Genomic DNA, 12,444 nt, shown 5'->3' on the forward strand with positions numbered 1-12,444 from the left:
TGGGAAGTGCAGTCCAACACATCTGGAGCGCCCCAGGTTGAAGAAGGCTGTAACTAGCTAATACTAACTAATATCTGGAAGCAGTTCAAGGTTTACTGCTGTTGGATTTTTTTTTTTAACTGTTGTAATGTAATGAAACTTTTTTGTGAGCCATACTGAGCTGTACTAAACTGCATTGGATATAAATTTAATAATAATAACATCATCATCGTCTTCATCACAACAATATCAAAAATATATCCAACTCTGCTGGCAGCAAAACTGTTCTTTCAAATTACCCTTTTTTTTTCTTTACCAAAAATGGAACCAAACTCATAGGGTTAAATTCATCATCACGTTAACAGAAAACAACCAGAATAACAGGAATTTCTCCTTCTCTCCTCCATACCACCTGAAGATCTGCTCCAAAGAGTCCCCAACACTCTGGAGCACATTTTGAAAGCGCATGAGAGGTTCCAGAGGGCGGGGAAATTGTCCTCCCTCCCAGGCCTCAGCTAGACCTACTGGTCTAGCAGGACGGAGGAGTGAAGATCTCGCGATACTTTTATCGCGAGATCTCCCCATCTGTTTACACGCAGCACGCGACAACCTCAGAGGGAGAGGATGTTGCACCCGCCATTTTGGTGGTGTGTGTTTTAAAGAGGAAGGAGCGCACGAGTGCTAGTGCACAAAAGGTGTTTTTTTAAAAAAAAATTTAAAAAACTGCTCCCCCCACTGCGCCCCATGGGCGGGTCCCAGCTCCTCGTGAGTAACCACGAGGAGCCAGGACAAACCGGGACAGCTGCCCACACATTCCGTGGTCTCGTGATCAGCCCTAGACCATGGAAAAAGCAGGCCTAAAGTGTAGGGCCATATCCCAGGGCAAGGGAGGAACCATCCCTCCCTGATCCTGGGATCCCCTGTGCGTCATGTGAATACACAGGGACGATCCCAGGGATCACCCTGGGATAAAGCCCTGTCTAGCTATGTCCCCAGTTCCAGCGGCATAAGCAGTTCTGTCAGCAGAATGACACCACTGGATCCATCTCACAGACTGTAAGGGGAGGTTAAAAGATACCTCGTCGTCAGGCATGTTAAAAGATTTTTAAAAATCAACCCAGTCAGCCTCCTAATTGAGGTATAGCCACCAGATACAGCAGAACTCAGTGTGATGCTTATCACAGCACTGTCTTCAAAAGGAAACAAACTCAAATTCTATTCCCCGTCTTTCCTCATAATGGTATAAAGAGAAATGCATGACATGACAGCATCACACTGTATTTTTCTTTGCCTGTCTCTTCACACTGGCTGCTGCTGGGTTGGGTAGATAGCCAGAAAAACACATGCCCCTTACTCATACAAGGAGAGCTAGCTGCGAGATTACTGCCGTTGGGAGCAACCCTATGATCAGTGTCACACCTAGTTCCGCCTTAGCCTGGCTCCACAATACAGTTATACCTATCTTGGCATCCCCCCATCAACTTCCACTCTGAAGCCGATTCACTTTATGGAGACTGTGTACATCCTTGCCATGAAAAAAAAATGAGCATGTTAGCTATCACTACTCCACCACCTTCATTACCGCCCATTTTTATTTAATAAACCTTCATCAGCTTAAATGAATGGTTGTTATTAGTTGAGCTAACAGCCAAATGATAATGCTCCAGAGAGATATCAGTGCTTGTTGATGCATTAACGAAAAGAGGAGCGGGGGCGAGGTCAAGCACGTGTCAATGCAAATGAGGCAATGGGAGGCACTAGCCGTTTAATGCAACAGAATGCCTCTGATAATGGAATTTACAAGATTAAAAGGAAAGAGATGAAGTTATTGATAAGTATATTAAAGGCAGAGGAGGCGATAAGATGTTACAAAGGCGAAAAAATCCTCCACTCATGCGTTTCTGCTTTCAAAATATCTTTACATCTTGATGATGGAATTAACAAAACAAAACTTGAAGAGGATCAGAAAATGGGATTAGAAGCAATAATGAAAAAGCCGGCTGAGTTTAATGCTGAGCACTTCTAAGATATATTTTGCACCACATGCTCAGAAGGAGTCTCTTGCTGCTTGTCATTTGAACATTTAGAGGGTTTCGTTCAGAACTATCCCCATTTAGCATATGGGGAAAACTGAGGATACCTATGTGAAAAGTTGTTTGCATTAAAGTAGCAGCAAAGGCAGGGGGAGTATCAGCCAATTATTATTATTATTTATTTATTTATTTATTTAGCGCCATCAATGTACATGGTGCTGTACAGAGTAAAACAATCAAATAGCAAAAGCCTGCCGCATAGGCTTACATTCTAATAAAATCATAATAAAACAATAAGGAGGGGAAGAGAATGCAAACAGGCACAGGGTAGAGTAAAACTAACAGTATAAAAGCAAGATCAAAATCAAGTTTTAAAAGCTTTAGAAAAAAGAAAAGGTTTTAGCTGAGCTTTAAAAACTGCGATTGAACTCGTAGTTCGCAAATGTTCTGGAAGAGCGTTCCAGGCGTAAGGGGCAGTGGAAGAAAATGGACGAAGCCGAGCAAGGGAAGGAGAGACCCTTGGGCAGGTGAGAAACATGGCATCAGAGGAGCAAAGAGCACGAGCGGGCAAGAGTGTGAGATGAGAGAGGAAAGATAGGAAGGAGCTAGACTGTGAAAAGCTTTGTAGGTCAACAGGAGAAGTTTATATTGGATTCTGAGGTGAATTGGAAGCCAATGAAGAGATTTCAGAAGTGGAGTAACATGGTCAGAGCGTCGAGCCAAGAAGATGATCTTAGCAGCAGAGTGGTGAACAGAAACCAGCGAACTGATGTGAGAAGAAGGAAGGCCAGTGAGAAGAAGGTTGCAGTAGTCCAACCGAGAAAGAGCCAAGGCATGAACAAGAGTCTTGGCAGAAGAGACAGACAAAAATGATTGAATCCTGGCAATATTATACAGGAAAAAACGACAGGATTTAGCTACTGCCTCAATATGAGGAATAAAGGAGAGCGAGGAGTCAAATAAAAAGCCAAGCCTACGAGCTTCCTTGACTGGAGTAAGTGTAACATCATTGACAGTAAGAGAGAATGAGAGATGAGGAGAAGGTTTAGAAGGAAAAACAAGCAATTCAGTCTTTGCCATATTAAGTTTCAAACGACGATGGAGCAACCAAGCTGAGATATCTGAAAGACATGCTGAGATACGATCATGAACATCAGGAGAAAGTTCCGGAGACGAAAGATATAATTGTGTATCATCGGCATACAGATGATACATACAATTTCCAGGTTATTCTGCGATCTTAAACCTCACACATCCAGATTCACCAAAATCTCATTTTATACTGCTAAAATGAGTGCAACTTAAATATTATTTTCATTCCAGGATGGGACTGCCGTGGCAGGACAACACTGAAGCCAGGGAATGAAAGCTGTGTGAATGAAATGTTCAGTTAAGGAAGCTTTCCCCAACCTGGTGCCCTCCAGATGTGTTGGAGCACAATTCCCGATAGTCATGCTAGCTGGAAATAATGGGAGTTGCGGTCCAAAACATCTGGAGGGCACCAAGTCGGGGAAGGCTGATTTAAGGATTTGCCACCATTCTGCAGTGCCGATGGTATGAATCATAAGATGTGCCTTATATTTTTTAAGACCACCTCCCTTGAACTGGGCTCCACTCATGTTGCTCCAATGTGATAGGAAAGTTTCCCAGGACTCTAGATCCAGCAAGGAAATTAGAGGACAGTAGCTGAGGAGCCTTATGACAAAGGTGAAAGAAGAAAGTGCAAAAGCTGGGTTGCAGTTAAACCTCAAAAAAAACCAAGATTATGGCAACCAGCTTGATTGGTAACTGGCAAATGGAGGGAGAAAACGTGGAGGCAGTGACAGACTTTGTATTTCTGGGAGCAAAGATTACTGCAGACGCTGACTGCAGCCAGGAAATCAGAAGATGTTGACTTCTTGGGAGGAGAGCAATGACAAATCTTGATAAAATAGTTAAGAGCAGAGACACCACACTGACAACAAACGTCCGCATAGTTAAAGCAACGGTATTCCCCGTAGTAACCTATGGCTGCGAGAGCTGGACCATAAGGAAAGCTGAGCGAAGGAAGAGAGATGCTTTTGAACTGTGGTGTTGGAGGAAAATTCTGAGAGTGCCTTGGACTGCAAGAAGATCAAACCAGGCCAGACTCCAGGAAATAAAGCCAGACTGCTCACTTGAGGGAATGGTATTCAAGGCAAAACTGAAGTACTTTGGCCACATAATGAGAAGACAGGATACCCTGGAGAAGAGGCTGATGCTAGGGAAAGTGGAAGGCAAAAGGAAGAGGGGCCGACCAAGGGCAAGATGGATGGATGATATTCTGGAGGTGACAGACTTGACCTTGGGGGAGCTAGGGGTAGCAACGGCCGACAGAAAGCTCTGGCGTGAGCTGGTCCATGAAGTCACGAAGAGTCGGAAACGACTGAACAAATAAACAACAACAAGTGGAAATTGCCCAGTTCAGGGAAGAAGGTTTGGGATGTGGGGAGAGGAAGGTTGCTGAGGGTCGGAGACACTAAAAAGACGCAGCTATGTGAAAAGAGAAGCAGACATGTGAGGACCAGAGACCAGACGGGGATCCACGGTTGAGAGAAAAGCAGGAAAGAACTATGTGAGCCAGGGAGGGAAACAGTAAAGCAGTGTACACCCAATCTCCAAGTTAGCCTTCAAGTTGGTAACCTCCAAGTTAGATTATTGCAATGCACTCTACATAGGGCTGCCTTTGAAGATGGTTCGGAAGCTGCAACTCGTGCAAAATGCAGTGGCCAGATTGATTTCGGGAACCAGAAGGTTCGACCATGTAACACCTGCTCTGGTCCGCTTGCACTGGCTGCCTGTATGTTTCCGAGCCCATTTCAAGGTGCTGGTTTTGACCTATAAAGCCTTACACGGCTTAGGACCACAATACCTGATGAAACACCTCTCCCGACATGAATATACCCGGTCACTACGTTCAACATTTAAGGTCCTCCTCCAGGTGCCTACTCCGAGAGAGGCTCGGAGTGTGGCAACGAGGGACAGAGCCTTTTCGGTGGTGGCCCCCAGACTATGGAATGATCTCCCTGACGAGGCTCACCTGGCGCCAACGCTGCTATCTTCCCAGCGCCAGGTTAAGACTTTCCTCCTTGCCCAGGCATATGGCGGCACATCTTAATCACCCACATGTTTAGTTTTTTAATGGTTTTTAATGCTTTTTGTGTGTATGTTCTGTGTTTTAGAATTTTAAATTTTGCATACTTGTTTTAATCTTAATTTTAGAATTTCTGTAAACCGCCCAGAGAGCCCTGGCTATGGGAGCGGTATATAAGTGCAATAAATAAATAAATCTCCTCCCCACAGCTGTGCCTATATGAGCCAACAAGGGCCACTGAGTAAAGGTGTGGGGAGGTATTATTATTATTATTATTATTATTATTATTATTATTATTATTATTATTATTATTCCACTCAATTATATAACACAGATTCCGGAGTAGTGAACATAGATATAAATAGTAAGAGAAAGAAGATTAAAAAAGCAAATTAAAATTATTCAATTTAAAAACAAATCAGCCAGTAAAAACAGCGCCTAGTCAGTTGGAGAGGACTTCTCAAAACGGAGATGTTTTCAGGAGACGCTGGAAGCAGCCTAGGGTTGGTGCCTGCCTGACCTCCAGGGGCAGAGAGTTCCTCAGAGAAGGGGCCACTACACTGAAGGTTCTTCTCCTAGTGGATTCCAATCGGGCCACAGGTCCATGTGGAACCATCGGGGGCATGCCCTCCAACGACCTCAGTGATTGGGCAGGTTGGTAAGGGAGAAGGCTCTCTCTTAAGTATCCTGGTCCCAAGTTGTTTAGGGCTTTGTATACTAGTACCACAGCTAGGTATTCACATCTCACTCCAGCCTCGTTTGAGCAGAACAACCTGTACAGATCACAAGGTCTTATTTCCTTGATGAACGGGGGGTGGGGTGGGGTGGGGTGGGGGTCTATCTCCCATTCCCCACATCTGTGTCAAGAAGGATCTTTCCCCAATCCCTTGTACCTCATTCCTGTCTCAATTAAACTCCGCAACACTGTGGCAAGTATCATGGTGCCCACACGCATATCCCTCTGCACAGCTTATCCTCCACGTAGCTAAAAAGCCTTGTCAGAAGTGGCCTTGACCACATCCCTGCACCCAAATAAAAAAAAGAAGTCTCTTCACTTGTTGAAAAGCCCAGAAAACGGGCTCCTAGTGAATACATCACAAACAGCAGAGTCTAGCTTCTAGTGCAGCAATCTGGCGTGTTCTACAATATTGAAAATCTATAGTGTGTGTTTTTAAAGCACATTTCTGTCCTTTTTGTAAATGCAGGCACTTCTCTGCAAGGGCGGGGGAGCAAGAGGATGATCTATGTATCATCTGAATCTTAAGGATTCATAAAATTGTCAGCCACAACGGGAATAAGCTTTGTTGCTGCAGAGTGAAGCCTTAATGCAGCCTTCGCCAACCTGGTGCTTTCCAATGGCCATGTTGGATGTGAATGATGTGAGTTGCAGTCCAACACATCTGGAGGGCACCAGGCTGGGGGAAGGCTACTTTAACGCTTCTATGTCTGATGACACATAGAACTTTCCCATAATGCAGAGAATTTCTATGAATACCTCATGTCACATCTAGAGGCAAGATATCATTTTGCCCAATTTTTTAATAAGCTGGCTGCTAAGAAGAGAATCTGGCAAAAGTGGTTTTTATCTGGGGCCGGTGCAAACCTAATAGTGGCCAATCTCTTACCTGCAGTAGGCTTTCTGGGACCTGCATAAGTTGTTACCATTTCTTTTCAGTGTTTACATTCAGCCCTATTGACTAAATACCGTTAATTGTAATCTGCTTGATTTAATTTATCTATATATATAAAACGCTTAGGTGTGCTACCGTTTTGCCACGCCCACTTTGCCTTCAGGAATTCTAGAATAGCTTCAGCTGATACAGGTTGCTAAACAACAGTAACAACGTGTAACATCAGCTGATACAGGTTGCTAAGCCCCTCACCCGACTCCTCCGGGCTTTCCAAGGTAATCCTACCCCCCCTTTCTGCCTCTTTGCTCCCCCCCCCACAAAGGGGACAGAGCCACGGTCCGGAGCATGAGCGAGGCACGGCCGGGGCCCTTGGTGGCCGGGTGGGAGGCCGCTCGCCTGCTGCGAGCCAAGACCCCGGCCTAATCTCATGTGAGCTGGGTGGGCGGCCCAAGGCTGACAGGAACCCCGGGGAGAGGGGGACACCTGCTCCCCCTCCCTGTGACCTCCCTGTCCCCCAGGTCTGCCAGACGGCGCTGTATCGGCGGCCTCCAAGCAGCCCGCACCCCCCTCCAGCCCTTCTGACTCCAGGCTTTCCAAGGTAATCCTACCCCCCTTTCTGCCTCTTCGCGGCCAACGCCACGGTCCAGAGCATGAGCAAGGCACGACCGGGGCCCTTGGTGGCTGGCCGCTCGCCTGCTGCGAATGAATAAATAAATAAAATGTGATGATATTTAATTAATAAACTTTAAGATATGCTACAATAGCGTATGTTACGCCAGGTACAGCTAATATACTAAGAAAACTGTTGTATAAATCCTCAAGAGTCTGGTGTGCCAATCACCCCATGTCTACAGCTTAAACTACATGTTACTGGGAAGGGGAAGGTAAAAAGAAGAAAGGCGTGAGTCCTAATGAGGCATAGATCCTTATAGAGTTGTTCAAGGAGTCCAGATCATAAAGGAACCCTGACAATCCATGACAGTGGTGGGAAGTGAGATTGTAGCCACAGAGGATTTAGGTGACCTGGGGAGCTTAAGCGGCCATGTTGATCTTACAAAAGGACTTACTAGGCTGTGCATCCCAGTTTGAGCTACTCAACTATGAGAGAGGGTAGCAACCACCTCCTCTTGCCTTAACTTGCCCCCTTCACTGCCCACTCCAGAATCTGACCACCAGCCCATGTAATCTGCCTCTAGCCTGAACCTGATCTGGTCCAGAACCTGACCACTAGCTATATGGGCACACCGTTTGCCTCTGTCCAAGAGAGGATCTGCTTTGCCGTTAAGAATGAGTAAAGGCTCCTGGACAATCCGGCCAATATCTAATTTCTTAGCCATGGCACCAAGAAAAGAGATGCAGTCTGCCAGAAATGGGTAAAACAATCTCACAGTTAATAAGGTAGACTTTAAAGCCAAGATTCAGATATTGCCAACAAAAAGGTGCAGCGGGAAAACTTGCCATGCTTAAGACTTGGTGTGTCAGGACAACAATACAAAACGAGCGAATGTGACTGCAAGCAAGCAGGCTCCTGTTCTGAACAAATTATCTTAGGCTGAACACATTCCAATCGAACACAACAGCAAAGAGATGGCTCCACCTGCTCAGTTCCAGAAATGAAACAGAAGGTGGCAGCAATGTAGGCTTTGGTCCAAAAAGCAAAAATGTAGCTCAGGGGGAACTTTAAATGCTATTATTCACCTTTGGAAGCAGAAATAAAGAACTGCGTGCTCTTTAACAGCTGCAGAAAAGCCACAACAATGGTGCTTAATGCCACACAGCTGAGGAACGGGCCAGAATCTCATTCACCAAAGATAAATGCAGCCGAGAGTGAGCAATACAAGGATTCAATCTATGAAATAACTCCTTGCCTCTCTTTCCCAATAGAAGCAGCAGAATTGTGCAAACTGTATTTTGGTCTGCTTAGCTTATACAATCACCAAACTTAGCTTTTCTTGGTCCAAAATCTGTGTAAATGCGGCAGCGAATTTTTGCTTTTCATGTTTATTTTGTGGACACAGACCAGGCATATCCTGGTTATGTTAGAAATTCCACACATGACTTAGACCCTTTCTCGCCTTTGCTGCTCAACTCTGAATTCCTCCTTCCCATCGTTCAAAGCTTTCTTGAACAAAAGCACCCAAAAAGAACACGTCTCACCCAAGTCCTGGAGACAGTTTATATAGTGCCCCTTTCCCCCACACCCTGATCATGCAGACCGTATGTGCAGTGGGGTAAGGAGCACTTCCCTATATAAAACATTATTATTATTATTATTATTATTATTATTATTATTATTATTATTTATATAGCGCCATCAATGTACATGGTGCTGTACAGAGTAAAACAGTAAATAGCAAGACCCTGCCGCATAGGCTTACATTCTAATAAAATCATAATAAAACAATAAGGAGGGGAAGAGAATGCAAACAGGCACAGGGTAGGGTAAGCAGGCACTGGGTAGGGTAAAACTAACAGTATAAAGTCAGAACAAAATCAAGTTTTAAAAGCTTTAGGAAAAAGAAAAGTTTTTAGCTGAGCTTTAAAAGCTGCGATTGAACTTGTAGTTCTCAAATGTTCTGGAAGAGCGTTCCAGGAAGAGCGTTCCATTGTGCACCCGTGCTATCCATCTCCCCTATTTTGCAGTAATCAGATAGTGCAGGTAGGTTAGCCCTGTTCAGGTATTTCATCTGAATATGTGCCAGTTTCAACTAGGCAGGAGAACAGAGCCCCTATGTCCCCCCAACCTGAACTCCAGCCCTTACCCCCTCTGTTCCCAACCTCAATGCATGAAGAAGGGAAGTCTGAAGGGGCATTCTACACACAGCACTATTTCTCCTTTTCATCTTTATCAGGTGAGGCTGTGGATGTGCTGAACTGGTGCCTGGCTGCGACAACGGACTGGATGAGGGCTAATAAACTGAAACTCAATCCAGACAAGACTGAGATGCTGGTGGTGGGTGGTTCTTCTGACCGGATGGGGGGTGTTCAACCGGTTCTGGATGGGGTTGCACTCCCCCTGAAGGAGCAGGTTCGTAGCTTGGGGGTTCTCCTAGAACTATCTCTGTCATTTGAGGCTCAGGTGGCCTCGGTGACATGGAGTGCTTTCTACCACTACGCCACTATCTGGACAGGGATAACCTAGCTTCAGTTGTCCATATTCTGGTAACCTCCAAATTAGATTACTGCAATGCCCTCTACATGGGGCAGCCTTTGAAGACAGTTCGGAAGCTGAGCTTGTGCAGAATGCAGCGGCCAGATTGATAGCTGGAGCAGGGAGGTTTGAGCATATAACACCGATTCTGGCCCGCTTGCATTGGCTGCCTATATGTTTCCAAGCCCAATTCAAGGTGCTGGTCTTAACCTATAAAGCTCTACATGGCTTGGGACCGCAATACCTCATGGAACGCCTCTCCCAGCACAAACCTACCCATACACTGCGCTCAACATGTAAGGTCCTCCTCCAAGTGCCTACTCCGAGGGAGGCTCGGAGGATGGCAACAAGGGAGAGGGCCTTTTCAGTGGTGGGCCCCCAACTGTGGAATGATCTCCCTGATGAGGCTCGCCTGGCACCAACACTGTTATCTTTCAGGCACCAGGTCAAGACTTTTCTCTTCTCCCAGGCATTTAACAGCTTTTAACAATGCTAAGTTTGTTTTTAAATGGACCCCAGAACTGTTGTCTTTTAAATGGATACTGTTGTTTTTATACTGTTGTTTTTATGTTTCTGATGGTTTTTAAATTTTGTATACTTTTTAATGTTTACGGTTTTAACTTTTGTGAACCGCCCAGAGAGCTTCAGCTGTGGGGCGGTATGTCAATGTAATAAATAAATAAACAAACAAACACTAATAGCAGGGGCCCTGATCATGCAGAGAGTTCTCCTTGCAAAGACATGAATGGCCTTGTCCCTCCTACCCAGTTTAAGCCTTCATACAAACAGGCAAAGTCCAAAAGTGGGATGTTATACACATGCAAAGATGTACAAGCAGATCACATAGTTCAGTACATGCACAGGGAGAGGCAGGGCATGCATGATTCTTAGACATTGTCATATACCTTGTTGTGCATACCAACTATGGATTGAAGGCACTGACTTGGTTTGCACAATCACAGGGTGAATAAGCCACCGTGGGTTGTTGACCATCCTGCATACATGCCAGTCATATGTTGGGGAGGGGGTTAACATGATGAACCTTGGCAGTGCAGATTCCCATGTCATGCAAACCCGGCCAGGGTAGCTTGTTGCCATGGTTAACAAGCCACCCAGAACCCACGGGCTGCTGTAGGGCTCTGGGGTTGCTTGTTAAGCATGGCAACAAGCCACCCTTGCCAGGTTCACATGAAATGGGAAGCTGTGCTGCCAAGGGAAATTATGCTAGTCCCTCCTAGCCCCCACCCAACCCCCTAGCATGTGACCAGCATGCACAGCAGGAAAATAAGTCATGGCGGCTTAATTCCCCCACTGCAATCGTCCCAACAGGGCCATTGTTGTGTATGAACTGGGCTTGTAAATAAAACGCCCTTGTTGACGCAACTGACAACAACATTGGCTGTTCAGCCAATCTACTGAACTAGATGGGTCAATGGTCTGGCTTTGTAGCAAGGCTAGGGTGACCATATGAAAAGGAGGACAGGGCTCCTGTATCTTTAACAGTTGCATAGAAAAGGGAATTTCAGCAGGTGTCATTTGTATATATGGAAAACCTGGTGAAACTTCCTCTTCATTACAACAGTTAAAGGTGCAGGAGCTATACTACAGTGACCAGATTTAAAAGAGGGCAGGGCACCTGCAGCTTTAACTGTTGTGACGAAGAGGGAATTTCACCAGGTTCCCCATATATACAAATGACACCCGCTGAAATTCCCTTTTCAATACAACTGTTAAAGATACAGGAGCCCTGTCCTCCTTTTCATATGGTCACCCTAAACAAGGCAATCCTTAGGAACAGAATACTTTACAATTTTCTCCCAATATGTTTAATCAAAGGGCTTCTTTCCCTATATAAGCATCCAATTAGCTAATGGGACTTGCATCATTTTTGTGCATGACTGGCAACTTGCCGTAGCATTGTAAGCATACTCTTTAGGGTGACCCTATTGAAAAGGGCATTTCAGCAGGTCTCATTTGTATATATGGGGAACCTGGTGAAATTCCCTCTTCATCACAGCAGTTAAAGCTGCAGGTGCCCTGCCCTCTTTTAAATCTGGTCACTCTAGTATAGCTCCTGCAGCTTTAACTGCTGTGATAAAGAAGGAATTTCACTAGGTTCTCCATATATACCAATGACACCTGCTGAAATGCCCTTTTCAATACAACTGTTAAAGATGCAGGAGCCCTGTCCTCCTTTCCATATGGTCAGCCTAATACTCTTGCTGGATTCATTCATGAAATGAATACACAACTTTCTCCAAATAATTTGGAAAGCTCACCTCTGCAAGTTTTAGACTGCCAGCTGCCAGCTACAAACAACTATTTTCTTCACTTAGCTTCATATAAATACCAGCCATCATCAAATACCTTTGCTTCTTTGCTCCTGCTTCTGGGGAAAGGTTGTCTTTCTTACATTAGTAAGTCTTCCCAGAATTAATCATTGTACATTAGAACCAGCTGGAGTGTTTTGAGTGATAATGAAACCTGTAACAAGCCATCTTCAGACGTCTTTGCCAAACAATAAGGGAATTAAAATTT

At 45.1% G+C, this 12,444-nt stretch overlaps 1 protein-coding gene across 2 annotated transcripts in view; it reads right to left on the minus strand.

The window, feature by feature from the left end:
- Positions 1 to 12,444, minus strand: part of EXOC4 (exocyst complex component 4) — a 525,908-nt gene that overhangs the window by 480,320 nt on the left and 33,144 nt on the right. The gene's annotated exons all lie outside the window — the stretch shown is intronic.

This window comes from Elgaria multicarinata, chromosome 9 (assembly GCF_023053635.1).
Source record: "Elgaria multicarinata webbii isolate HBS135686 ecotype San Diego chromosome 9, rElgMul1.1.pri, whole genome shotgun sequence".
In the NCBI taxonomy this organism is placed as follows: domain Eukaryota; kingdom Metazoa; phylum Chordata; class Lepidosauria; order Squamata; family Anguidae; genus Elgaria; species Elgaria multicarinata.